General features: G+C 42.0%; 1 protein-coding gene across 13 annotated transcripts in view; it reads left to right on the top strand.

The window, feature by feature from the left end:
• rbfox1 (RNA binding fox-1 homolog 1) overlaps positions 1-26,734 on the top strand; it is a 202,197-nt gene that overhangs the window by 124,616 nt on the left and 50,847 nt on the right. Inside the window, exon 1 of one of the 13 annotated variants that reach the window (XM_057014189.1) lies at positions 18,978-19,001. The exons of the other annotated variants lie outside the window; for them this stretch is intronic. The gene's annotated coding sequence lies outside the window, so the exon portion shown is untranslated. Of the gene's footprint in view, positions 1-18,977; positions 19,002-26,734 lie in introns of those variants that run through there. 13 annotated transcript variants of the gene reach the window in all.

Raw genomic sequence — 26,734 nt, 5'->3', positions numbered from 1 at the left:
CTCAGACCACACTGACGGTTCTCTGCGCTTCTTCCGACTTCCCCAACTATTTTTTTTTATTATTATTTTTTTTTTGCTCGGCACTTGTTTAAACAAACTGGGAGGGATCTACCTGCACACTTGCAGGTTGGCCAAGGACAAACATGAGCCTGTCACTCATGTCCAGAGATGTTGGAATTTAAATAACTTAATTGGTTGAGCTGCATCATCTTTGCATTAATTCCATTTAGTGCACATGCCAACGCGACCCCACCAAATTCAGTGCTGTCATCTTCAAGGATCACCGAGATGCAGCTGACCTTCTTGTAAGTCATGTGCCCATCTGGGTTTTTTGATGCTGAAGGCCAGGTTCTTGGTTATGACTTAGCTGTTGTGTCAGAACGTCTAAATGTCCAACTTTCACAGTGTGGAACATATAACAATTCTTTTTAAGCCTCTCTTTATGATTTTTTTTTTTATGAAAAGGAAGGACATGGTGAAGTGATACTTCAAAGTAATAATATGCATCTGAATGTTACTTAATCCTTTAACCTCAAAGAATTCATTATGTATAAATGGTCGACTGCAAAAATAGAAACCAAATGACAAATGTTCACATAAAATTAATATGGAGCCTGTGTAAACACATTGGACATAAAGGCTTAAAATATGAAAGTGGATATTTTAATGTCACCTTAAGCAGGATATAGGCTGTTTTTGCTGTGCTGAGCTGCAAATAAATGTATGTACTTTAATCCGAAATTTCTCCTTTTCTGATTGATCACTTCTGATCAGATTTCATTGATACATCAGTAGTGACATTGAAGGATACAGATTGTAGGATATAGTCCAAACACAACTTTCAAAATGGATTGAATAGTTCAAGACCCAAAGGGCACAAAAACAACCCTCCCCCCCAGAAAAAGGACTAAGTGAACATAAATCAAGGGAAAAAGATTGATGGCAAATTTGCATATTATATTGTCAGCCTGGAGAGAAGCAATTCATCTGAAGTAATTTTCATTTATCCAATTTCTGTTTGTGTTCCAGAGTTTTTTAGGGTGAAGGCCTGAAATGAAGCTACCTGCATTTATTAAATATGATGCGTGCACATCCCCCATCACCCTCTGGGGTCTGTAAATATGTGGGAATATGTGGGTCAGAGTTAAAAGGCATTTTCTCTTTCTTTCTCTCTCTTTCATGCACACAGAATGACACATGCAAACACAGGGGTTTTCCTCTGTGTGACAAACGATACTGTGTGTGATGTTTTTGTTGTTCTTGTTTTTTAAAGACCCTGTGCTATGCTAAAAATAATAAGTTAAAGCAAAAGGGAGTTGGAACCATGTAGTCAGCCTAAAAACCTCATTTGCAGTGTGATTTTTTTTATGTTTCTGTTGATATAAACGTTGGAATTATTGACCTTTAAAGCTGTTGGTAGGCTGGATATGTTTTTGAACGGAGGGGAGATGGTTCCCCTGTAACAGCGCACACACGACACAATATCAGCGGCCAGCTCCTTACATCTCCTCCATCTCACAAACAGAAACACACATTCAGATATAATTATGTTTTACACCTTCATTCTCCTCACACACACACACACGCGCGCATTTAGATCTTATTATCTTTTACTCACCTCACCTTCTCCTTCTAACCCACACTTGCAGCTCATCTCTCTCTGACCTTATTATATTCATTTTTGCTGCAGCAAAAAGGGAGGTGAGGGGTTTCGACAACAACAGCAGGTGGTGTTCTCTCTGTTCAAAGAACAAAAGATCAGATCGCTCATTCTGGGGTTTGTTGCTTTAACCTCCTAAAGAGTTGTCTGGGAGCCAAACTGCAGCTCAGAGAAGAAAGCTTTCCACAAGAGCTGAGAAAACTTTCCAGGAAGAATATAAGTATATGGTGAAAATGCATTAACTTGATTTGTTGTGGGTGAAACACTCTAAAGATGCTTTCCAGAATGCATTTTTGAATATTCTCTTCTGTGAAGTCAAAATATAATCCAGGGCACCTTCAGCGGAATACTTATGCAGGCGGGAGGCTATGAAAAATCCACGACACAGGCCGAGTGATCAATGACAGGCCATTGCACTGTTGCTTGGCGTCTTGTTTTGTTTTTGTGCTGAATCAGAGCTCCTGTGCGCTGACCTTACGCGCAGTTCTTTCCATTGGTTGCACCGTTCATTACTGCTGACGCTGTTTTCGTTGTCTCCACTATTAATGACCACAACAGTTTGATAACTGTTTACTAAAGCTTGTGCGGCTCATTGTTCACCCTAATGGATATTCTCGCTCCATCAAGCTGAATGGTGCATACCTGCACTTTTGTTACATTTCAGTATCGTTTCACTTGTGCACAGAGCGGAACGATGAATTAAGTGCAACGGTTATTTGGCAAAAAAATGAATTATAATTGGACACTACAAACAGAGTTGAGCACAATCCCCAAAAAGTAAGAAAACTGGAAAGGTATCAAGTAATTTACTTGCATTTCTGGCCATGTATTAATTTTTTCTTAAAGTTGAGGAAGAATGTCAAAGTTTGTCCTTCTCCTTTCTTTAAAAATGCTTTTCATAACTTCAGGTACAGTTAGAGCCATTTTAATCTTTACTGAGAATAATACAGTTGCCTCAATGGTAACCCCAAAACCTTAAGTGAGTTTGCTGATCCAAAAAATAAAATAAAAACAAATTCATAATGAGTATTAAAAAAAATAGAGATTCATGGCCCTTTACCCTGGTTTATCAGACATCTGAGCTTATTACAGTATTACAGTACTGTATTTTCACGACCATAAGGCGCACTGTATTAAAAGGCGCAGTCTCAGTTATGGTAGTCTTTTTACTCCATCCATGAAATCCATAGAATAGTTCAACAGTGTTACTGCTTAATCTTAAAACATAAGAGACAAATGAATAAAAGTTCCTACTAATTTAATGTAAGGTAAATTGAAATATTTGGAGATTTTTTTCATGATCAATAAAACTAAATAAATTCACGTGATTAAACTCGTGCACTGGCCATTTGTTAGCCTAACTGAGATAGTCCTGGCTTATCAAATGTCAACAGCAGCAATATTCTGTTTCATTACTGGGGTGGACCAGTACTTGCTTATCACTTCTGGGTCAACGATGCAGCAGAATGAAGCAGGAAAACGATCAATGATACACTGAAAAAGGAGAGAAAACAATCTCCATTGCCTGCTTCTGCCTTGCACGCGGGATCACTCAGTTTAAGTAAAGTGCACAATAACACCAGCATTATGCATAAACCTATCACCCCCACCTACAAATGAGGGCTGAAAATGCACTGAAGAAAGGAGTTGCAAAGCAAGAGCAGAGCAGAGGAGTGGGGAAGAGATGAAGAAAAGAGGGTGGGGGAGTGGTAGACTCCACAACCTCATTATGTCTGCTGGCATTTTAACTCCTTTTGATGATTTAGTAAGAAGAGAGGATGGTGGAGGAGGAGGAGATGCGCACTCTCCTCCATCCATGACACCATTTCAATCCTTGCCCTGCTCTCCCCATGATGGAGAGAAAAGAAAGAAAAGCCAGTGTCTTTAATTTAGAGGGATCCCGAATGCGTGAAATCCTTTATGCTATCTGGGTCACAGTGTGCCTTACAGGCTGAAGACGCACACACACACACACACTGCCTGCTGGTGTGTTAACGCATTTTGAGAGCGCCTCTCTGTTTTGTGTAGGTAGCAGTATTGTGCTCAAACACGACTCTACAATGAGAGCCAACCCCCGCTACATTTGGGCACTGGACCGGAGTCTGAGGGTCAGCCCCTCACTAACGCAACGCTCCCTCCAGTCACTTTAAGGTTACATCATTTCTACACCAAATGACAACATTGCACTTGCTACCTGGCAAAAGGATGAGCACAGAAGTAAAGGAACTCTTTCACCCACACTCTTTGGGATTCCAGGACTGAGTGCACTGCGTGGCGGCAGCGCCAGCCAGCAGTCCGACGGTTTGGCTTTGCGCGGGATTTGCGAAGCCTGGCCTTGGGGATTTGTTCCTGTGAAATCCTCACACACTCACCGTTAGAATTTCTACAAATTGCCATTAATGTTGACACGATTAGGTTTTCCCTCTTTCAGTGATACCAGAGAAAGCAGATTTGATAATCAGAGTGCAACAATTATAGTTCATTGAACAGCCACTATGAAAACTTTCATTATAAAGAACGCCATTAAAACAGCAAATTTTCTTTTGATTGCAGTGAGCCAGTACTTACTCACAAAATGGCCTTGAATGCTAACACAAAAAAGGAAAAGAGAGGCAACCAGAGGGAAAGAAAGACTTCTCAGCTCTCCACTAATGGAAAGAAAATTAAATTAACCAGGCTCACTTCTTTTAACTCCATCATTCCTCCCCCTCTTCCTCTCTCTCTCTCACACACACACACATGGTACAGCATGTATTTGTCTGCAATCTCTTTGCCCAGATTCTTCCTTTTTTTCAATTGTGGTCAATCTACTCTACTTTTTGATGTGCTGTCTCACTACCAAGTGAGTCAACCAAAGATGCTTTGTGGTGACAGCGGAAATGAAATAATGAGAGAAGTGCACCGGCACCTGCAGCAGGATTGCTCAATTTCATTTACAGGATGCTCATCTTCATCTCTGAAAGATGTAAGATGGCATCTCCATCGTGTAAACTGAAAATGAGTATGGTCCCTCACCTTCTGCTTAACTCTTACTCATGAAGCTTGAGCACTTTTTCTGTGGAATAATGTGTTGAATTCATTTGATGATGTGCTCCCAAGCTTATGAATGCATTGGCATCTTTATTACAGTGTGCTCTGACGCCATCAACTATTACACAGGGGATGCTAACATTGTTAGCTGCTGTCTAACAAATGGGTCATGAGATATGTTTGAAACATGATATGATTATCATTTGAAATGTCATTAACTGTCTTCTCAGTTGTTAATTATTAAGGAAGTTTTCATTTAGAATCTGTGCGACGTGCAAAGAGAAACTCAGCAGTATGAAGTCATTATGGTACTAGAACCTCTCACCCTGTAGATGCGGGGTCAGTGGACAAGGGTGTCTTGAGATGAGGAAACATCTTGTATTTGTACCACATTGACAAGTGATGCACTTTAGATTCTCCAAGTGTAAAAAAATCTGTAATAATGTTTAAAAAAAGGAGGTTGTGTTTTAACAGAGGCGTGATGCACCACCATAAATCTGAAAGAATTAAATAGACCATATTTATATACATACAGTAAGTACAATAGTTCCTATCTTGCAAAGTGGTATCATTTATTGTGAATTATGGGGTTTCCACGAAGTAGCCTTTTACTTGTCAAGTTGTGTAACAGTGTTCACTTGTATCTCTACATACACATTAAATAGGACTGTTAATGAGTATTGAAATGGTTGTTTCCTTCTTTTATTTTGTTTTGGAAAAAATGAAATTTCTGTGAAATCAGTATGACTTCACAATTAATAGCTAGAATCTGTCACAGCTCCTTACAGCAGAAGCTCTTCTCCTAATTGTGCATCATCACATTGTGAATTACATCCTTTTATCTGTTGTTATGCTGGCTCAGGCGAGATGTTGACTCCACCTCAGCTTTAGGGTGCTGTTTTGAAGTGCAGCATGACCTTTGACCTTCCCGTAAAGAGAGAAAAATAAAAATCAATGCAGCATCACATCACTTCACGATATTATTTAAAGGAATCCGGATCACTGAAGCATGCTTTCAATTCAATCCCTGTGTTTCGCAATCGATCAGTGCAGTTTCATTCATCCTTCTTCACAGATACACACAGATACTCTGTATGTGTGTGTGTGTGTGTGTGTGTGTGTGTGTGTGTGTGTGTGTGCGCGTGAGTGAGAGAGAGCGGGAGATACTTGATACTTGACATTCAGTGATGGAAGAGCACTTAAAGCAATAATTGGAAATGTTCTTAGAGACAGAGGAGAGTAGTTGTAATGTAATTTGAGGGTATGGTGTTACTATATGTGTGTGAGTGAGCAGGAAAACGTGTTATATCTACAGAGCACAACGCAGACAGACACACATGCACACTGGGGGAAATCACAGAGACGGATGACCCTCATGGGTGTATTGACATCTCTCACGGCTGAGCAAATGGCTCAGTTGAGTTGCGTTCACTGACATCGATCTAAAAACTGTTTAACATTCCATCTGTGGCCTCACCTGGGTTAACCATAAAGCACAGAGATATTCTCAATCTCTTACTCTCTTAGGCACACATACAGAAACACACACACTGTTTTTGTGTTTTGTTTTTAATGTCGAGTGCACCAGTTGGATTAGATAGTTAATGTCGAGTTGACAATGAGGTTGTTTTTTGTGCGCTTGATGCTGATAATTCTCCCTGTAGGTGTTTCTAAAGTATGTGATGGTGCTGATGATAATGAAGCCCGTCAGACATGGACAGGCTGACACTGATCCTCCTAAAGGGGTGGAAGGAAGCAAAGTAGAGATTATGGCTGTCAACTATCATGCGTGTATCAGAGTCCTCCTCTGTTACACTGTTAGAAACATTCAAACTAAGCTCCAGGTCAGTTTATCGTTCATGAAAAGTCGGCGTCATTACACATTTAATGTGTGAAAGAAGAGACCAGCATATACAAATGAAAGCCATATATTTATGTATGTATTTATTCCTTTTCCACTTAATTGATGGTAGTTCACAAAAAAACTAATCACTGAAACTAATCCCTATTCCCCATGACCCTGTTAGGGAAGATGAATGGATAAGTGACTACTTACACCTAGAATGTCATTTATTTTGTTAGCCTAGCTAAACTGGATTTAAAGATGTAAAGCTCATATAGGGAGGCTTGTTCCGGTTGTGTGCAGTTAGCATGCCAAATGCTGCTTTGCCATGTTTAGTTTCAATTCTGGGTCCAATGAGCTGACCCGAATCTGGAGATCTCAGATTCCTGCTAGGTTTATATTCTATTAGCAAATTATTAATGTACTTTGGACATAAGCCAGTTCATAATTTGTAGCCTTGTAGTAGCACTAAATCTATTCGGTAGCTGAGCAGGAGCCAATGTAAAGACTTCAGATCTGGAGTAATGAGCTTTTTGGTCTGATCAAAGTCGAGCATTTTGAATAAGGTACAGTTGTTTACTGCGCTTTTTAGCGAGTGAATTAGAAAGATTATTATTATAGATTACGAAAAATTGGAGCTGAGTTGGGCCATGGCTCAGGTGCTGATGCCGGCTCTGCAGTTCAAATGGACTTGACAAAAACAAGATCTTTGAAAATGTTATTCTGGTCTCCACCAACACGCTCTGAAAGAGACTGCTCTTGATAGTCATAGTCAGCAGTATTTTATGGATCTGTTTTGTGTCAAGTCAGAGGATGCTGGTTGTGTTTCTATTCTGATGGAGGAGCTAGAGATGGAAGTGTTGTTCAGGGGAAAAAAACATTGGGTGTAATCAATAGAATCACAGGCAATGCTTGAGCTGCACCACGACGATAACAGGCAAGGACTACATCGTGGCTCCATTTGATTCTGCTGAATTTTTATGCACACACACACACACACACACACACACACACACACACACAACACACACACACACACACACACACACACACACACAGGCACATACCAGCAGGCAATTACCAATATCTTGCATATCTGCTGATATAGCAAAAATGTAAATTGGATGTTGTTATGGGTTTGAATAAAGACTGTAAGGCCTCCCAGTACATCCTGCACCTCCTTCCTGCAACTCCTTTGATTTCTTTCTTTCTTTCTTTCTTTCTTTTTCTTTCTTTCTTTCTTTCTTTCTTTCTTTCTTTCTTTCTTTCTTTCTTTCTTTCTTTCTTGCTTGCTTGCTTGCTTGCTTGCTTTGAATACAGCATTTAAATGAAAATCCCATGAAGGCTTCACACTTTTCCTTTCTCTCTGTAATCAATGGAGGGATCTGCCTATAGTCTGCCGCATTGATCTTGACATACTGTTTTTCCTAATTGTGTGGGATGTTGACAGTTTGATATGCATGCGCGTGGCGTGTCTGTGTATTAGTAGCAGCAGCTGCCCGTTATTATTTTCCTTTCTGCTTTTTCATCTGACCTTTGACAGCGCTAGCGATTATCAGGCAGACACGTCGCAGTGTCACAGAAGAACAGTCGTGATAACAGCAGCCCTCAGCAGCTCAACATAAGTGCTGCTGGATTTTTCAGCCACGCAAATGTAGGAGGAAGTTATCCATTTTTAAACTGTCTTTTTACTTGCATTAGTGGCTTGATCTCTACTTTCTTGTGATTCTTTTACATCTAAGTTTGGGTAATGTGTCTGTGCTGTCCTGCTCTGTACTTTCACTGGCAGAAACAAAATCGTTTTGCATTTTAAAGAGTCTTTAATCTAAGTGCATTCAAACTTGGAAAATAAACAGCAACACCTACCTCTGGTTTCATAAAAGAGCAATTTTCACATTAACGTCACTGATTCAAAATAATATTTCACCTTTAAGAGACTTGATTTGAAGTATTATGAGGCGGATATCAGTGCACAGCTCAGAAAATCATGACTCAGATATCTTTGCTGCAGTTGTTGAATTGTGACATATGGGCCCCTCAATGGTTTCGATCTATCTTAGAGTAAATTGGTCTTCCTTTATATGACAACTGTTTTGAAATATAGTCTCCTAAAATGGAGGCCTGACCGCCTGCACAGGGATGATGGAGCCGTTTTATTGTGCACTTCAGCAAAAAAGCCTGAAGGGAAATGTTGGAAATGTACCGTGAATTTTAGGAGTGTCTTGGAAGAAATAATCCCAAATGCAAATGCAAGATTTCTTTTTTGTCAGGTGGAATAAGCATTGGTATATCGCTTCATGCCAATAGAGAAGAAATGCACAAAATGACCTTAACAGACAACATACGAAAGACTTTTCTGAATTTTTGAGAGCTATTGTGATATCTAGGTTTTCATTCTCTGCTGAATATTAATTTAATATTCATCAACCTATGTGGGTGTTTTTTCACCAATAATAACAAACCCTTAAGATTGTTTCAAAAGGTCTAAGTATAAATTACTAGATGTTTCACTTAGTGTGTGCATTAACAAAAAAATGAGATATTTCAGCATAATTTGAATATTTCCTTAAATAAAAGACCTCCACAATGCACAACTCAGCACATAATGTACTTGCACACATTATTTATCAATCAGAATAAATGTAATGAATGTAAAAGATCAATTTATTGTCATGCTTCCATACCAGGTTATCTGTTCAGCAAGTTACTATGGTGATCTGACAGGATGAAAAGTGAACCACTTATGTGTTGTAAAACTTCAAAATTTGAAAATCAACACAGGTTCATTATCCATGCATACCAGCAGACAGACAGACGGACGGACGGACGGATGGACGGACAGACAGACAGACAGACAGACAGACAGACAGTGTGGCCCTAAATGACTTTAGAGATGTTGATATTCAACCCTTTTGTTGGAATATTCATCTGTGAATGGCTGCAATTACCCTCTTGAAGGTGTGTGTGTGTGTGTGTGTGTGTGTGTGTGTGTTCTTGTATTGTGTGTGTGTGTGTGTTGTGTGTGTGTGTGTGTGTGTGTGTGGTGTGTGTGTGTGTGTGTGTGTGTGTGTGTTCTTGTATTGTGTGTGTGTGTGTGTGTGTGTGTGTGTGTGTGTGGTGTGTGTGTGTGTGTGTGTGTGTGTGTGAGGAGAGAGAGAGAGTTCACACACATGCTCCTGAGCAAGTGAGTTGAAGACAGATGGGGAGCACAGCCAAACCACTCCAGCTCTTTCATCCCTCATCAAACTATTAATTCATCCTCACCCAGGCCAGAGTCTCTCTCTCCCACACACAAACACACACACACACACACACACACACACACACACACACATACACAGACTTACAGATGAATATTAATTGGGATTGTGCTGGATCTACAGATTCTCTTTCCCCATTAACTTGCTACATGGCTGAACCTGATTAAAGCCAATCATTTACATAATTAACATATGGTTCTGCCCCCTCTCCCTCACACATATCACTCACTTATTCAAAGACAATACAATAAACACAGAAACTCTTGTCAAAAGGAAGCAAAAAGAATATCAAAGAAAACTCCAATAATTTGCCATTAAGTCTACTATAGTATCAAACAAATTATTTCAATTTGTGGGCAAATGATTTATATAATTTGATTGCAGACTTTTTGGATAATTACTATATACCGGTACTGATAATTTATAATTATTAATATTTAAGTTACTGCTCATGAAATGGCATTATAAAATAGAACTGTTGTATTATTTTAATTATGACTGTTGGCATGCAATTAGCTTGGTTTTATTTGTACAATTAAAGATGGGGGTGAATCTGTGCCTTCATGTTTACAAATGTTGCTGGGCTGAAGTTCAACTCATTACTGCCTGTGATTGAAAAGAAAACACCTGCGTATAATATTAATGCCCCCCTCATTAAGACACATTTCAAACAATATCTGCAGTGCAGTTGCAATCATCCTCACATTATGAGATCAGAAAGAAGCAATCACTGCAACTACACAGTGTTATCATTAGCGTCATTAGCTTTTCATTAGCTTTCCCACTGACATACGCATACGTTCTGTCTCTCACTCACTCTCGCTCTGTCTCTCTCTCTCTCTCTCTCTCTCTGTCCCAATCACATTTGTCAATGTGTCAAAAGTTCTATGAAAAATATCAACGCTGGAGGCCTGAGGCAGATTTCCCATCATCCTCCGGGGCCAGATGCATGACACCTTGTTGTCAGAGCAAAGACTCTGTGTACACACACCCACAGAAAAATATACGTATGCCTATCAAATTTATTCTGCGACGTCTGCTTCACTTCTATCAAACTCAATTGCTGGCAAACAGCACATCAGCAAGATTTCCTAACTACATGGGAATAGCTGTGATTATGATAGTGACAACATGGCTACCCTAGTAATTATTCCAGTAAAAAACATCATAGTATTATAGAACATCATCAGCATTATTGCAAATACTCAAAATCCTCAATTGTTAATATTGTGTTAAAATTGTATTTATAGATAAATAAAAGTGTTCTACTAGGACCCGTTGGAGTTATATTTTACCTAATATCATACTTATAACCAAAGCCATTTTGAGCTGGCTGTAACAATCACATTCAGTTTGTGTAATGCTGATATATTGCTCACAGTTGCACAGAGGCTGTTCAGTCATTAAGGTAGATATGCCAGATCGATGGATCTACAAGAATGCTTGAGCTATTTGACTTGATTTAAAAAGGTAATTTAAAGGAAAGGGAATGAAAGGGAGGAGTAGAAAATATGTGTTCTTGCAGGTAATGTAACATATATGAGGTACATAGTAGGAAGGATGGTGTTCTGATAAGCAAGGCACTGATCTTAAAAGAATTTTAATAAATCATCAATATATTATAGCTCCAAAACTGCTGTGACATTTATTCTCACTGCAAGAAGATTTTATTAATATTTTGTGAATTCTACAGAAAAATGTACTTTTTATGTCCTTCCAATTGATTTAATCATAAAAAATATTCAACAAAATGAATCAAAGATTAGCTTAATTGCCTAAATGAATGTATATGTGCAGAATGTTCTACATGATGAGAGAGCAGAAAAGTTTCATACCTGTTTTGAAGAAAATGCTGTTTCTAAAGAAATTACCAGCCAACGTTAAAAACAGTTTTTTTGGGTTTCTTTTCATTTTGGCAGCTATTACCTTCACACATCCACATTTAAAGAGTACACCCTGTGCAAATTTTTACACTGATATACAGGAGTACTTTTGATTGAGCGAAGTACTCTTTCTTCCCTTGTTTTACTTCCTTGTCCTGGCAGAAGCCTATATTTTCTCTTTTTATATTTTGTTTCACTTCTACCTCGGGGGCAGTGACTGGAGAGGGAAAAAAGCCTCTTCCTCCTTTTGATCTACAATGACCAACATGCACCCTCTGTGCTATAAATCAAGCGTTCATTTCTCTGTAACATAAATAATCCGACCCAGAGGTGGATGAATGAACAGAAGGCGAAAGCGGGCAAATGCCACTGTGCAAGGTGCTGACCCCTGGTAATGTTTGTACCGCGAGGAAGGAGCAGTGCAGTCGTCCTCACTGTGTTATCAGCTCAGACGCTGTCACAAGTGAGCAGGCTCTGCCTTAAAATGAGGAGGATCACAATTGAAAAATGAAGGATGAGTCAAGCAGAATTTGGTGTATTGTTCAGCTGCACCTGCATCAGCTATTGCTGATAGAGACCACTTTTACATAGTTGTGTTGGATCGATGTTGGTCGTTCTGTCTGTCTGTCTGTCTGTCTGTCTGTCTGTCTGTCTGTCTGTCTGTCTGTCTGTCTGTCTGTCTGTCTGTCTGTCCCTCCGTCCGTCCGTCCGTCTGTCTGAATACAGATACACACACACACATATATATATATATATATATATTGTGATGACTTACATCATGAGCAGGTGGGTCAGTATTTTCAGAACATTTGCATTTCGACTTGCGGCGCAGCAGGACCGAGACATGTGCGTCACTCTCACTGTGGTAAAGAAGAAACGTGATGCGCACATAGTAATCTTTTTTTTTCTGCAGCTGAATATTGACTGTCTCATAAGGATTTTACTCTCTATGGCTGCCTCTCCCTGTGTGCGTGCGGGTGTGTCAGTGTGTGTGTGTGTGTGTGTGTGTGAGAGAGAGAGAGAGTGCATGTGTGTGTGTGTGAGAGAGAGAGAGTGCATGTGTGTGAGTGTGTGTGTGTGGTACTGCTTTTTCAAAAATGCTTGCATCGGCAGGTTCATCCTGAGAGCCTCTCAAATCAAATGACCAAGAATAATGTGTAGAAAAATGCTGAGGTCGGCAAGACTACACACACACACACACACACACCGGACATGAAAGAGAGAGAGAGAAAGAGAGATCTCCGCCTGCATTTAACAGTCTTTTCTTCATTTCTCCTTTCTTCTCATGTTCACCATCTTTACCTTTTTTCCCCCTCACATTTGTCTTCACTAAATCTTTGTAATCTTACTGTATTTATCTGGATTCAATCTACAAATTGACGTTCAGCACTGTGATTGGAAAATTTGCTTCCAATTACTGTTAATTGAAAGAGGCAATTGCTGCTGCCCGTGAAATTACATCAAATGAGGAATTAGATGCAAGAAATCTGTGACACACTGTACAGCAAAGCACTATTGTCCACAAAGTTTGATGGAAATGCTCCTGATATTATTCAATATATAATATCCAAGGAAGGAATATGAGCATTTCAAATAAGTTTGCTGCTTGTTGTTATTTGTTCCCCACAGATAAGACCATTCTTTTTAAAACAGCTTTTAGTTTTTCAAGTGTTATCCTGACACCAGACCAACTTGTCAGAGCTCACTACATTACTGTTGAAACATTACAGTTCACAAATAAGTTAAAATGTGATGCAAAACTTAAACATAGCCATTCATATATATTAGGGAGCACCACACCCTGCTAATTAGCTCTGACTCGCTAAGCAAATGACTATGTGGTACTCCACGGATGGATGCCTACATTTCCTCTTTTGTCATCTTTATTATGTTTTTACATACTGTGTGTATGTGTGTGTGTGTGTGTGTGTGTCTGTGTGTGAATCAGACTGATGAAAGTAAATACATGCCTCCTACTACATATACACGCACCCACAAAAACACACACACGTACACACACTTGAGAGAAATCAATCAGAGTCGAAGATAGTGTGAGTCTCTCTCTTTGTGCGTGTCTATGTCTCTTGCTCTCTGCTTGCTGTGATAAGTGGGTTAAGCTCCTCTGGGTTAATTAGACTGTTTCAGATGTGACTAATTTGCTAGCTGCAGGCAGCCACAATATTCTAAATACCCTGTGTGCGTGTGTGTGTGTGTGTGTGTGTGTGTGTGTGTGTGTGTGTGTGTGTGTGTGTGTGTGTGAGAGAGAGAGAGAGAGAGAGAGCAGGGTGTGGCTCATATAACATTTTAACATCATATAGCACATGTCTATAAGATGGAATAGTATTAAACTGTAGGCTACATGTTGTGATATATTAGTCTTTTTGTCTTTGATCCATCATTCTTCATGTGTCTATTTAAACACAATGAAAGGGAAACTGACCCCAAATGTGATTGTGTCTGTGATTTACAATAAGAAGTCTTTATTGGAGCTCCTACAAGAACATCAAGAACTGTAGTGCTGCATATTTCCAGTGATTTTTCCCTTACCCACTGACATTTCCAGAAACATATTTTACTAGGATTGTTTTCTTTACTGGGATTTAAAAAAATTCTTGGTAGTCTCTATGGTGCACATTTCCTCACCCCAACACTCCAGAAATATATTAAAATCAGACTGGTGATGTACAGGGGAGAGATACAGCAGCAGAGTGACTGGGACTTTTGTGGTCCATCAGTTTCTTCTAATCTTGCTTAAGATTCTTCAACTTTTCACAAATTAGCTTTGGTGCTTGGCACACATTTAGTTTTGTCAGCTAGCCAACTATTATCCTGTAGACTTGGTCATTTTGAGTCAATGACTCAGCATCTTGATGAAGTTATTTCTCATAAATAAGCTCCAAAGAGTCTGGACATGGATCTTATTGTAACAATCCTTCTCTGGCCCTAATTTACAAATGACCAAAACATAAAGTGAAGCCCGTGTAAATGTATGAAAGAATGGGAGTCTGTTCCAGCAGTTAGCGTCTTCAGCACAAAGCCAAACCCCTGAAGGATCCTGGCTAATCTGAGAGGAACCATTCCCCTGCTAGGTCAATTTCCATGAGAGTCTGAATGTTAGGGACAGTTTTTCTCTGGTCAACCAGCAGAAACCACAAAGGGTTTTCAAAATTCTGGGTAAATGATAAAAGTCTTTGGAGTGGAAAAGGGCAATCCCAGCTCAGTGTGTAGATATTTTCCATAAATATGTCACACACGCTGCTCTCTGAATCTTTATGGGTCAAAGACAACATGTATACTCTCTAGATGACTCGCAGTTCATATGGTGACAGACTCCTCATTTCCTCAACCAAACAGGACAAAGTATCTTGAATGTCTCCACAACCCAGCACACACTCAGTCGACATGTTGAGATCTTTGAAATGCTAAATGAAAATATAACACGGCTAACATACAACGAAACATACTGGAGAATGTATATGTCAATATACCTTTTTTTTAATGCAAGAAAGCAATTCTTTCATCACCACACTGCACCTTTTCTGATTTTATTTGCTGCGAAGTTATGAACCAAAAGGAAAAATCTGAGGCTGCTGGTTCTGTGTGGGCATTCTGTGCAGGTGCTGATGAGTTCTTCCAGGTAGTTTGTAGGGTACTGGCATAATAGAACAGCAAGCAACACCAGGGGCTACGGAGATCACAGGAAGTACAATTGGAAATGGGATTTATTAGAATGTGGGTGATCCTTCTTTCTTCCTCTATTTGTCTCTCTCCTTGAATGGGGATAATATTCTTCTGAGCAATGCATGTGCTCCATCATGTGTCATACAGAAGGCTGACACACATGTATGTGCGTGCTCCCACACACGCACACACACACACAATGGTGCAGTCTCCAGTCAGCTGTAGATTTAGTGTGACAGGGTCACTGCATTGCTCAGGACATAACACAGAGAGATGGAAGGGCACTGACAGCCCTACAGTTAGGAATATAACCCTTATTTTATTTGATTTCTACCCTTTCCATGCTTTGCAAGTCAGAGAATAGGTAAAGAAATGCCCTGTATGTGGTGTTTTACTAATTTTTTTCCTTGCTTCTTGTTTGCTTGACATGATGAACGCTCTTCACGCCATGAAGGTAAGATTCCCAAACCATTTTTTTTCTCTTGCTTTTTTTCTCTTCCGGTGATGTCACCACTTACCAAGGAAGTAGCATTTTAATGCCTTCACACCTGCCGTCGTCATGACGAACCAGCTCCCATCAGAGCTGTTTTTGGGATGGGGCGCAGATTTTTGAAAGGCTCGCGGAGCACTAAAAAGTTAAAAGCGACAGCGCAATATTGTTGAAGTTCAACTTTGATTTAAAAGTTCCCGGCGTGAGAAACAAAAGAATCAATCTTTAAGTGCCCTTGAGGAAGACCCTTTACCCCTGATAATCTAGTGCTCGTCAGATCAGACTCCGGTTGTGGCGAGCAGCTTTCTAATTTGATTCGTTTTTTTCTAAAGGTCACATTAGTCGTTCACTCCATCTCCCATTAACGTCAACTGAAGTCCATGTGACAGAATAATTCAAGCATGTCTTGTGTATTGATGCTATCTCCTGCTGTCAGACCAAGCCAATCCTGTCTCCTCGAAATGACATTTTTATAGGACTAATTTGCAATAGCAAACACATTATTGGATAAAATGTAATTCTGCTTGGCTTACTTTTTTGCCGGGGTGGTGACAATCGGCAAAACATACTTGGTCCACACTTTTCCCTGGTTCAGACTTGACAAAATGTCTTTCTCTCACTTACTCATGCTCTCTTTCACACACGCATGCATACACCGTAAACAGTGCCCTAATCTGCACAGCATGTGAGAACGTTTTATCGCTCAAGCAGCACCAACGTGCAGCATCCAAGATGGTCCCCTCTTTGTAAGAAAATTCCAGGTTTAATTCTGAGCTCGGAGTCTTTAATCAGCAGGAGGGTCCCCCTACATGAGCCTGGTCCTGCTCAAGGTTTCTTCCTGTTAAAGGGGAGTTTTTCCTTGCCACTGTTGCTTGTCTGGGGTCAGGCCCTGGGATTCTGGAAAGCGCCTTGAAACAATTTTGATTGTATAAGACGCTATATAAATAAAGATTGATTGATTGATTGAATTTGCATTCTTGTTTCCGTCCACAGTCCAGAACTGGGCTTTTCCTAGATGTGCATTTATTTTCTTATATCTCGACACAGGAAGTAAAATTGATTGAAGGCTAAATTGCTCCTCCATGCTCCTCCGTGCGAATGGCATATGTGCCCTGCAGCGGTGACCAATGAAGCAGGCTGCGGCATTTCCTGTGACAATGGTTGGGGATAAACAATGATGAATAGGCAGACGGATCACCCGGAAAATACAATTTCTGTAATTGTGATTAACGATTAATATCACGTATGGGGTCATCTGGCAAAGACTTGACCAAAATTCCAAAATACAATCAAGCATTTAAGAAGAAATCCAAATTTATTATGAACTACTGATATTCACAAAAGGTAAAGAGATGGTTAAAGGCATGTAAAATTTTATTCTTCTTACTTTTGTTCTCAGGAGTCACGTTTATGTAGCTCTACATAACAAATATCGCCAGCAGTTTATTTTCGTGTGTGCTGCTTCTTTAAAGATGAGGTACATCAGTGCACACAACCTGTCTTTTTGACTTCTGTGCACGTTTTTTACAATCACCTCCCACAACGTGCTGCAGATGTTTCCCATGCCAGCCCCCAAAATGAAATGATCTTTCCCAAATTGCTGCCTGACTTCATCACACCTTACCCAGAATAAGACACTGAGTGTGTGTCATTTACAGTGGCTAATTTGAGAGAAAGGTTTAATTTTACACAGCAGCAGCAACAACTTAATTAATTATGAATAGCTCCCCAAACCGTGTCATCGTCAGTCTGGATCTAAGGATAATTAATATTCGGTTGTTACTACCAGCTTTTACCGTAGCGGCGCAGGTATACTGCTGCAACACACAAAGAAAGCCTGGATAAAGTGAAACAAATAAATACATCCATAAAGTTGAATATGATTCAAGTCCCTCGTGCGCAGCTACAAAGCACAATTGGTGTTTCTCTGTGCCTTTCTGTTTTAATTTGTGTGTGATTGAAGTGGGACACTGGACCTAATGAGAGCTAACTGGAGCAGCCGCAGAGTCCTTGTCATCGTTGTTGTTGATGGTATGTCTGCATTGATGACTGGCTCTAATGACGATAATGACATTTGCATTGTAAATGTGCCTCTTCAGCAACGGCACAGCCGTAAATGTGGAAACACTTTTTATTTTTAATTTGTTCAACTTTGGAGAGCTTTTACTTCGGGGTGCAATAATCAAAGTCAAATGGCGCAGCATGTCCATTAGCTGAAATGAAGCAAGGACTGATGCACAGATGTATGCAACTAGTCCTTACGTTTCTAATGACATTTTAGACTGAACAAATTACTACAACCCTCATCAATGGCACCAGAGTGGCAAGAATATTTACTTTTACTTTAGAGTGTAACCTTTCCCCCATACAAAAAAGAAAATCATGCTTAGATCACTTTATGTTTATCGTAAATTGGCCATTTATGAATAAGCAATTAATATTAAATGTTTGTCTGTTATGCAAAAACATTAGTTTTTCCATTTCAGTAGCATAGGCCATTGCCATATGAGCTTTTGTGTTATTTCTTGTTCTATTTACAAAGTCACACAGCGTCCAATAACCTGAGTGGATCTGGCCATCCGTATTACATTCATCATTGAGTTTTGAACAGTGTCACTTCTAAACTAATTAGATGCTAGTAACCCAGAGTAAACACTGTCAGCAGCTAATGGTAGGTGAATTGCATAATGAGCCACCATCTGAATTATTTAACAGACACCAGAGAACTGCAGACAGCGTTACCATTGATGATGTCTCATATGTGGCTTTGAGCCATGTTCATACAGCATACTTTGATTGGAGAGGTTCACTGCAGGCCAACACATGGTGCTGCACTCTTCTAATTCCAACACTTTGCGTCTGGCTGATAAATGGCCGCATTTTTAATTAACTAAGCTGCCAAGTTCCCACCATCCTCTCAAAGATGACGAGGCCCTGTTTGTTTTCCAGGTATGGATTTTGTGAGCCTGTGAATTTTATGTCGGACAGCTGACACTGGACTTTCTCGATGATTCATATTAGCACATAAATGCGCCACAGACAGTGATTTATAACTGAATGTGCTCTTTTTTCCTCCCCTTCTGCACCACCCATTGATTGTAGGATATAGTTTGACAGCAATGAGAGCCCTACAGAAAACAGCTACAAACTGAGGGTATGGCACACACCAAACATTAAATTCAATGAAGTCCACTTTAATGTAATTGGACTAATTTAGTGATGGTGTGTTTTCCTGTCCATCAACTGCTTGACTACACTGTTGTGTACTAACAGGCAAATTTGCTATGCACGCCAATGCGTCCTGGTGGATGAAGAACAAGCACTGTCCCCTTTAAAAAATGTCAAATACTAAACTAGAACTCGTCGGAGAGAGGGAAACTGATATCATGCAGCGTAAGATGCTAGCTTATTTGATTGTGTTGATTTTGAGCCCATCAAAGTTTTCATCATGTTTTTGTGTTTAAATGTCTACCGTGACTGCACCTAGTGTGGTCGAAGATGAAGACAATTGTATATTTGTTCTTGATAATCAGCATTGTGGACAGGCTGCAAAGCATTTCTATCAAATGAGGTGAATGTCCCTGAAACTTGTAATCTACTACATAATTTACACCTGAAAAATCTTTATTGAGGACAGTGGGAAAGCTTATAAATACACATTCAACATAGAGCAGAAGTGTGAATAATTTTACATACATTCAGTACATATAGTACGCTACAAACATTTCTTTCACTTGCTTGTATTAGACCGTTTAAGTCCTCAGTCAGCAGCTTTTAGCTGATGTTTTCTTCTGCATTTTAAGGTAATTTATGTTACCAATCCACGCAAACTTTACCATCTGCACACTTTTAATAGCCAATTTCCATAACCGAGGATCGGACCGCCAAGGCCCCCGCCTTGGTCCGCCGCCCAATCCACACTGCACCGGACCCTTCATGCTCCTCCTGCGGGTGATGGGTCCACTGGAGACGGGAGTGTCCACATAGCTGGTTTGGGCTGGGCCTGGCCGAGCCCCATGGACATAGGCCCGGCCACCAGGCACTCGCCATCGAGCCCCAGCCCCAGGCCTGGCTCCAGGGTGGGGCCCCGGTAACCCTCCGAGCCGGGTACGTGGCTTCCCTTTTAGATGTCCCATATGGAACGTCACCTCTCTGGTGGGGAAAGAGCTGGAGCTTGTGGGGGAGGTTGAGCGTTACCGACTAGATATGGTTGGCTTCACCTCCACACATAGCGTCGGCTCAGGAACCCAAGTCCTTGAGGGGGGTTGGACACTCTTCTACGCTGGAGTTGCTCAGGGTGAGAGACGGAGAGCGGGGGTGGGCTTTTTGCTTGCCCCCAGACTCTCTAGTTCGACGTTGGGGTTCTCGCGGTTGAGCAAAAGGGTTGCTTCCCTGCGCCTTGGGGTCGGGGAACGGGTTCTGACGGTTGTTTGTGCGTATGCACCAAACAATAGTTTAGAGTACCCGCCCTTTTTGGAGGATCTAGGACGGATGCTGGACAGTGTCCCAACTGGGGACTCCATCGTGCTGCTGGGAGACTTCAACGCTTACGTGGGCAACAACAGCGTGACCTGGAAAGGCGTGATTGGAAGGAACGGTCTGCCCGATCAGAATCAGAGTGGTGTTCAGTTATTGGACTTCTGTGCTAGTCGCAGTTTGGCCATAACTAACACCATGTTCGAACATAATGTTGTTCATCGGTGCTCTTGGCACCATGACAGCCTGGGCCGGAGGGTCTGGACTGATCTGCGGCCATATGTTTTGGACACTTGGGTGAAGAGAGGAGCAGAGCTGTCAACTGATCACTATCTAGTGGTGAGTTGGATCAGGTGGGGGGGGGGGGGGAGCCACTGCTCGGACCTGGCAGGCCCAAACGCTTAGTGAGGGTCTGTTGGGAACGCTTGGTGGAGGAACCCGTCAGGCTGGTCTTCAACTCCCACCTCCGACAGAGCTTTGAACGTCTTCCGAGGGTGGTAGGGGACATTGAATGGGCCATGTTCCGCTCCGTCATTGTCGAGGCGGCTGTCGCAAGCTGTGGCTGCAAGGCCGCTGGTGCTGGTCGTGGCGGTAATCCCCGTACCCAATGGTGGACACCAGAGGTGAGGGGAGCTGTCAAGCTGAAGAAAGAGGCCTAGAGGTCATGGCTGGTCTGTGGGTCTCCGGAAGCAGCTGACCGGTACAGGCTGGCTAAACTGGTTACGGCCGCGACAGTCGCGGAGGCAAAAACTTGGGCATGGGAGGAGTTCGGTGAGGCTATGGAGGAAGACTTTCGGTCTGCTCCAAGAAGATTCTGGCAAACTGTCCAGCACCTTAGGGGCGGCAGGTAGCAACTCGCCCACGCCATGTTAGGTGTGCGTGGGGCTGCTGACGTCTCGTGGAGCAATTATCCGGCAGTGGAAGGAATACTTCCAGGAGCTCCTCAATCTTACCAACATGTATCCTCAAGGTGGAACAGAGTCAGATGACCAGGAGGTTGACCATCCAATTCTGGAAGTTGCAGAGGTAGTGAAACAGCTGCCCGGCAGAGGAGCTCCAGGAGCAGATGAGATCCACCCGGGGTATCTTAAGGCTCTGGATGGTGTAGGGCTGTCCTGGTTGACACGCCTCTGCAACATTGCGTGGACATCGGGGGCAGTGCCCTTGGACTGGCAGACTGGGGTGGTGGTCCCTATTTTTAAGAGTGGGGACCAGAGGGTGTGTTCCAACTATAGGGGGATCACACTCCTCAGCCTCCCTGGGAAAGTCTATGCCAGGGTGCTGGAAAAGAGGATTAGACTGATAGTCGAACCTCTGATCAAGGAGGAACAATGCGGGTTTCGCCCCGGTCGTGGAACCAGGGATCTGCTCTTTACCCTTGCTGGGGTGCTTGAGGGGAGTTGGGAGTTTGCTCAACCAGTCCACATGTTTTGTGGACTTGAAAAAGGCTTATGACCGGGTCCCCAGGATCCTGTGGGGGGTGCTCTGGGAGTATGGGGTGGAAGGTCCCTTGATAAGGGCCATCCAGTCCCTGTACCAAAGGAGCAGGAGTTGGTCCAGATAGCTGGTTGTAAGTTGGACTCGTTCCCAGTGAGGGTGACTGCCCTTTGTCACCGGTTCTGTTCATAACTTATGGACAGAATTTCTAGTCGCAGCCGGGGAGTGGAGGGTGTCGAGTTCGGTGGGCAGAAGATCTCGTCGCTGCTTTTTGCGGATGACGTAGTTCTTCTGGCGCCATCGAACAGGGACCTCCAACAAATGCTGGGACGGTTCGCGACCGAGTGTGAAGTGGCAGGGATGCGGATCAGCACCTCCACGTCAGAGTCCATGGTCCTCGCTCGGAAAAAGGTAGAGTGCCTTCTCCAGGTCGGGGAGGAGGTCCTGCCCCAGGTGGAGGAGTTCAAGTATCTCGGGATCTTGTTCACGAGTGAGGGTAGGATGGAACGGGAGATCGACAAGCAGATCGGAGCGGCGTCCGCAGTGATGTGGGCGCTTAACCGATCCGTTGTGGTGAAGAAGGAGCTGAGCCGGAAGGCAAAGCTCTCGATCTACCGGTCGATCTACGTCCCAGTCCTCACCTATGGCCGTCAACGCTGGGTGATGACCGAAAGAACGAGATCGCGGATACAAGCGGCTGAAATGAGTTTCCTCCGCAGGGTGGCCGGGCCCAGCCTTAGAGATAGGGTGAGAAGCTCGGACATCCGGGAGGGGCTCGGAGTAGAACCGCTGCTCCTCCACATCGAGAGGAGTCAGTTGGGGTGGCTCGGGCATCTGGCTAGGATGCCTTCCGGACGCCTCCCTTTAGAGGTGTTCCGGACATGTCCCACCGGGAGGCGGCCTCATGGCCGGCCCAGGACTAGGTGGAGAGATTACATCTCTCGCCTGGCTTGGGAGCGGCTGGGGGTTCCCCCGGAAGAGCTGATGGAAGTGGCCGGGGAGAGAGCTGCCTGGGCATCCCTCCTGAAGCTGCTGCCCCCGCGACCCGGATCCAGATAAGCGAGAGAAAACGAAACGAAACGAAACATTTTTAATAGAAAATTGTTTAGTTTTGTTTTTATATTAACTTTTTTATCCTTCCATATTGTACTTATATAATTTTATTTTGATAGTCAATGCCAAATAAACAAGAAAAAACAACAATGAAAGGCACGTCTGGCACTGGAATGATGTTATGTAGAGAAACCAGCTAAAATCTATTTTATTTGTTTTACACTGTAGCAGTGAAGCTGAAAGCAAAGCTGCTGCCTCCAGGTTTTACTGAAAATGTATGAGCACACGTTACATTGCATTTGTAGTGACTGGAGCTCTGCAGCAAAAGAGCTGTCATTTTCACATTAAAGTTTGTTTATGCTGCACTTCTGCAGCACAATCCTTTGTCTGTGTTGCACTTTAAGCCAGTTTGGTCTGGCGGGGATCTTTGTCCACATTACTGTAGAACAGTGGGGGGAAAAGGAAATTTCACTTAAAATGTATTCAGTGTAGTCATCTAGGCATTGTAGATAGATAGATAGATAGATAGATAGATAGATAGATAGATATAGATAGATAGATAGATAGATAGATAGATAGATAGATAGATAGATAGATAGATGACATCACAATGCTGTAACACCATTGTACATATTATCACAGTATAATTGAAGCACTGTATCCCAAATTATATGGTTTTGTTTCCAAGACGACTCATTTTCAAAAGGCAGGGAGTCTGTGTATGAGTTTGCCTCTTTGTGTGTGTGTGTTCTTGTCCTGAAATGCATTATTTATACTGCCTGCCTGCACTGCTTGGGAACCCTGCTATTTTCCGTGGGCGTTAAGCATGCACAAAGGGCGCAGCTCAGCTCTGTTCATCAGCAGCCGTTGCATAACATTTCTAGTCCTGTGTGACTTGGGGCTGTGGCTGCGTGGAGCTAACGCTGCTTGCTCTGCGCTGCAGCACAAATCCGCCTCTTGCTCCATGGCTATAATGCTCATGCTTTCGCTGCATGGGTCTCCGTGTGTTTTATTATTTAAAAGAACCTTCCGTCTGATTTCTTGTTGAACCGCAATGGCGGGATACTGAACTTGACGCAGCGCCACAAAAGTAGCTGTTTCTAACCTTCTGCTACCTTCTGGCATCACCAACAATGCCAGTACTATAGCTGCAGAGTAATTAATCATAACTCTGGAACAACACTGCATTCAGTCCAGCCATTGCATTCAAGTGCGAAGCAGCCTTTCTTTCCCCCTTAAAGCAAACCGCCAGTATTTTAAATACCATTACAAAAACGGTTTGAACAGAAAATACAAAAAATAGAGCTGTGTCATTTACATAAAGATGAACATCCCATTTAGAATGTAACAGTACAGAAGGGAAACAGGGGCAAAATTGATGCCAGTGGAATGCTTTTATTTTTAGTACAAGTGACTATACACGTTACTCACGGTTCAGCAGTTCCAATTCTATTTAAAAGCAATGGAATTAGACTGACTTTAATGCAGTACTTACATTTCTTATTTGCCCCATTGTTCAAAGACATTGCCATGAATGTCTAAAAGCGGATATTGCATCTCTGCTCCAATGACTCTTTCACCTCTGTCTGTGTTTGTGTGTATGGGGGGTGTTGCACAATACAGGTGACAACAACTAAATACAACACTAACAAGGATGCACCATTATCAGTAATATTATAGTTGTACTGAAATGACAGATTATGACCTAACAAAGTTGACCCATAGCTATTTAACACTGGATCCTCAATTCTTTGACACTGTAGTAGAAAGATATAAAGGGGCTGATAAGATTCTCATCATTATTCTTATCAGAATTGGCAACAAAATAGAGAAAATAAATAATGCAACAACCTTACTTCCATTACGGCCCAATACATCAAACTACAAATCAATCTGGAGCTCATCTTTCACAGCCTTCTGCCTCATGTGGGTTACATTTGGGATGTTTGAGGGTATGGCTGTGCGGTCAAATGCTATATGATCTCTCAAAGGACGGTGTCATGACCTGGCTCTAGGCCAAAGTGAAATTAAACAGGAGTGATTTATTGCAACTAACAAAAGAAAGACAAAAGAATTAACTCTATTCTGAGGTGTGGGTGTGTGTGTGCGCGTGTGTCTGTGTTTTCTGATGTACAGTAGGTACATTGAGGGGCAAGAAATAAAACAGCGCTGCAGGCAGTGGTGGGACAGCACGCATGAGGGAGAGCCAGCCTTGTTAGGGCCCGAACGTGTTTCCCCTGCCGAGCATTCTGGCTGCAGTAAACTTCTGTGAATAACCTCAGAGAAGCAGAGTATTAGCAAATCATTCCTCCCTCTAACATTGAGGGTTGAATAGTAGACGATGCCCAAAGATGCAGTTAAAAAAAATATGTGTATACTAAAACCAGTGTATCCAACACGTATTGAAGCAGTCACACAACATGCATGGCCACACACATGCAGGCAAGCACATTCTGTTCCGATCAGGGAATATCCCTCATTTGCATGCGAGAGCTAAAGCGGTGGGGAGAGGGGGCTGTTTTTGTAGATTATGGAAATCACCATGAGGAGACGACGACACCGTGTCTCTCTGTGTCAGTGATCATGTGCATGTGTGCGAGTTACTGCTGTACATGCCGTGTTGTGTTGACAGAGCAGTTCCCGATGAACCCAGTCCCTGGTTTCACTGTGGCCAGCTGCATGCCAGAACGTCAGCTTTACTTTATTTTTTGTGTGTTGGTCTCAACACAACAAACCTAATTATGTGAATATGTGTTTCAATAAATACATATGTTCCTGGCTGCTCCTGGTGTGTCATGTCACCTTTCTCTGTGTTCGTGTATGTGTGTGCGTGTGTGTGTGTGGTGCGTGCGGCTTGGATTATGCGCAGTGGTGGAAATGCAAATCGTGTAATTATAGCCCCCAAAGTCAACAATTTGAATTAATGCATGCAGCTCATGTGATGAAAATGAAATAAATTTCCAATGCGGTATTAGCATACTGTATTCTAGGACAACCCCCAACCAAACACACAAACACAAACAAAGATGGTTTTTGTGTATCCTGTGGACACAAATTACTTCATGAAGTAAGACACACTCACCTCCAGACGCTTAATAATTAAATACAAGCAAAATGTGTGTTTGAAGCCCTGGACTCCTGCCAGCAGCTGCAGAAAACTGCACATTATACAACACAGGAGCAGACAAACATGGAGGAAAAGCTGCATCCTGTGTCCAATAGGGGGCGATACAAGACAATTTAGAGCTCATATCACAATAAAAAAAAAATGATTTGGAAATTGTTGAAATAGTTTCATCATCCAGTGTCGATTGTTTACATTTTTTACATCTTAAAGGCATGCTGTCAGTTTTTTTTGTCCTTTTCATTGGCAAAAGTGCTTAATGTTTCCAAATTTTTGTTATAAATGTCATGCTAGGGGCTGCTATTGACAATTTGGCTGTTTCAAATACACCAGAGGGTCCATCCATCCAAAGTTCTGGGGCCTATCCCAGCTGTCTTTGGGCGATAGGTGCTGTACATCCTGGACAAGATGGCAGTTCAACCCAGGGCCAGCACACAAAGACAAAATAGAGCAGAAGGGTAAATAAACCAAAACATCTAAAGTTTAATTCAACAGTGAAAGTCATAAATGTTGGTCCTTAGATGTTTTTATCAAGTTCTTCAATACATTTGAAAATGTATTTAATGCCGTGAAACAGTCCAACAGCAGCTGCCAGACAAGAACTGCAGTTGAAGCCCACTTCAATTAAAGTCAGGTAAATTTAGCTCAATGTCCGATGGGAAAGCTTTTACCATTTGGTGTTTGCGGTACACTAAAGCAGATATTTCAAATAACACCCCAAAGGCACTAAAAACGGAACCCAGAAGGGACGTTTTGGATCAGACGATGGGAAAGTTTTCAGTTGTGAATAGGGAGAT

The sequence above is a fragment of the Takifugu flavidus genome, chromosome 18, assembly GCF_003711565.1.
Source record: "Takifugu flavidus isolate HTHZ2018 chromosome 18, ASM371156v2, whole genome shotgun sequence".
Classification (NCBI taxonomy): Eukaryota; Metazoa; Chordata; class Actinopteri; order Tetraodontiformes; family Tetraodontidae; genus Takifugu; species Takifugu flavidus.
Note: the sequence above shows the minus strand (reverse complement) of the source record. Positions and strands in the feature narration are given on the sequence as shown.